Source organism: Phyllobates terribilis, unplaced genomic scaffold (assembly GCF_046119375.1).
Source record: "Phyllobates terribilis strain yellow unplaced genomic scaffold, ASM4611937v1 Scaffold_8184__1_contigs__length_32162, whole genome shotgun sequence".
NCBI classification, from domain to species: domain Eukaryota; kingdom Metazoa; phylum Chordata; class Amphibia; order Anura; family Dendrobatidae; genus Phyllobates; species Phyllobates terribilis.
The window spans coordinates 22,501-25,000 of NW_027370924.1; positions in this window are offsets into that span (position 1 = coordinate 22,501).

The following is a 2,500-nucleotide window of genomic DNA, read 5'->3' on the forward strand; positions in this document are numbered from 1 at the left end:
TTTTTTCAATTTTCCCCCTGTGGGATATATATTTTACCCACACTTTTGGAGCCCTCCTGGGATGCCCTCTAACATACTAGAACCTCATTTTGTGGAAGTTTTCACAAAATTGTGAAATTTTCAAAAAGTCAGAAATTTTGCCAAAAACGACTAAGTATCAAGGACTCATCGCGCGAATCGCTCTGGAACTGAAATCGGATGCGCGCACTGACACGCTCCCCTGTCTGGAAGTCTGACAAAAGTTGAAAAATTTTCTAAGTCCCCAAAAATTTTTTTTTTCAACTTTTTTTCAATTTTCCCCCTGTGGGATATATATTTTACCCACACTTTTGGAGCCCTCCTGGGATGCCCTCTAACATACTAGAACCTCATTTTGTGGAAGTTTTCACAAAATTGTGAAATTTTCCAAAAAGTCAGAAATTTTGCAAAAACGACTAAGTATCAAGGACTCATCGCGCGAATCGCTCTGGAACTGAAATCGGATGCGCGCACTGACATGCTCCCCTCTCTGGAAGTCTGACACATGTGTGAAAATTTTCTAAGTCCCCAAAAATTTTTTTTTTCAACTTTTTTTCAATTTTCCCCCTGTGGGATATATATTTTACCCACACTTTTGGAGCCCTCCTGGGATGCCCTCTAACATACTAGAACCTCATTTTGTGGAAGTTTTCACAAAATTGTGAAATTTTCAAAAAGTCAGAAATTTTGCCAAAAACGACTAAGTATCAAGGACTCATCGCGCGAATCGCTCTGGAACTGAAATCGGATGCGCGCACTGACACGCTCCCCTGTCTGGAAGTCTGACAAAAGTTGAAAAATTTTCTAAGTCCCCAAAAATTTTTTTTTTCAACTTTTTTTCAATTTTCCCCCTGTGGGATATATATTTTACCCACACTTTTGGAGCCCTCCTGGGATGCCCTCTAACATACTAGAACCTCATTTTGTGGAAGTTTTCACAAAATTGTGAAATTTTCAAAAAGTCAGAAATTTTGCCAAAAACGACTAAGTATCAAGGACTCATCGCGCGAATCGCTCTGGAACTGAAATCGGATGCGCGCACTGACACGCTCCCCTGTCTGGAAGTCTGACACATGTGTGAAAATTTTCTAAGTCCCCAAAAATTTTTTTTTTCAACTTTTTTTCAATTTTCCCCCTGTGGGATATATATTTTACCCACACTTTTGGAGCCCTCCTGGGATGCCCTCTAACATACTAGAACCTCATTTTGTGGAAGTTTTCACAAAATTGTGAAATTTTCCAAAAAGTCAGAAATTTTGCAAAAACGACTAAGTATCAAGGACTCATCGCGCGAATCGCTCTGGAACTGAAATCGGATGCGCGCACTGACACGCTCCCCTGTCTGGAAGTCTGACAAAAGTTGAAAAATTTTCTAAGTCCCCAAAAATTTTTTTTTTCAACTTTTTTTCAATTTTCCCCCTGTGGGATATATATTTTACCCACACTTTTGGAGCCCTCCTGGGATGCCCTCTAACATACTAGAACCTCATTTTGTGGAAGTTTTCACAAAATTGTGAAATTTTCAAAAAGTCAGAAATTTTGCCAAAAACGACTAAGTATCAAGGACTCATCGCGCGAATCGCTCTGGAACTGAAATCGGATGCGCGCACTGACACGCTCCCCTGTCTGGAAGTCTGACAAAAGTTGAAAAATTTTCTAAGTCCCCAAAAATTTTTTTTTTCAACTTTTTTTCAATTTTCCCCCTGTGGGATATATATTTTACCCACACTTTTGGAGCCCTCCTGGGATGCCCTCTAACATACTAGAACCTCATTTTGTGGAAGTTTTCACAAAATTGTGAAATTTTCCAAAAAGTCAGAAATTTTGCAAAAACGACTAAGTATCAAGGACTCATCGCGCGAATCGCTCTGGAACTGAAATCGGATGCGCGCACTGACACGCTCCCCTGTCTGGAAGTCTGACAAAAGTTGAAAAATTTTCTAAGTCCCCAAAAATTTTTTTTTTCAACTTTTTTTCAATTTTCCCCCTGTGGGATATATATTTTACCCACACTTTTGGAGCCCTCCTGGGATGCCCTCTAACATACTAGAACCTCATTTTGTGGAAGTTTTCACAAAATTGTGAAATTTTCCAAAAAGTCAGAAATTTTGCAAAAACGACTAAGTATCAAGGACTCATCGCGCGAATCGCTCTGGAACTGAAATCGGATGCGCGCACTGACACGCTCCCCTGTCTGGAAGTCTGACAAAAGTTGAAAAATTTTCTAAGTCCCCAAAAATTTTTTTTTTCAACTTTTTTTCAATTTTCCCCCTGTGGGATATATATTTTACCCACACTTTTGGAGCCCTCCTGGGATGCCCTCTAACATACTAGAACCTCATTTTGTGGAAGTTTTCACAAAATTGTGAAATTTTCAAAAAGTCAGAAATTTTGCCAAAAACGACTAAGTATCAAGGACTCATCGCGCGAATCGCTCTGGAACTGAAATCGGATGCGCGCACTGACACGCTCCCCTGTCTGG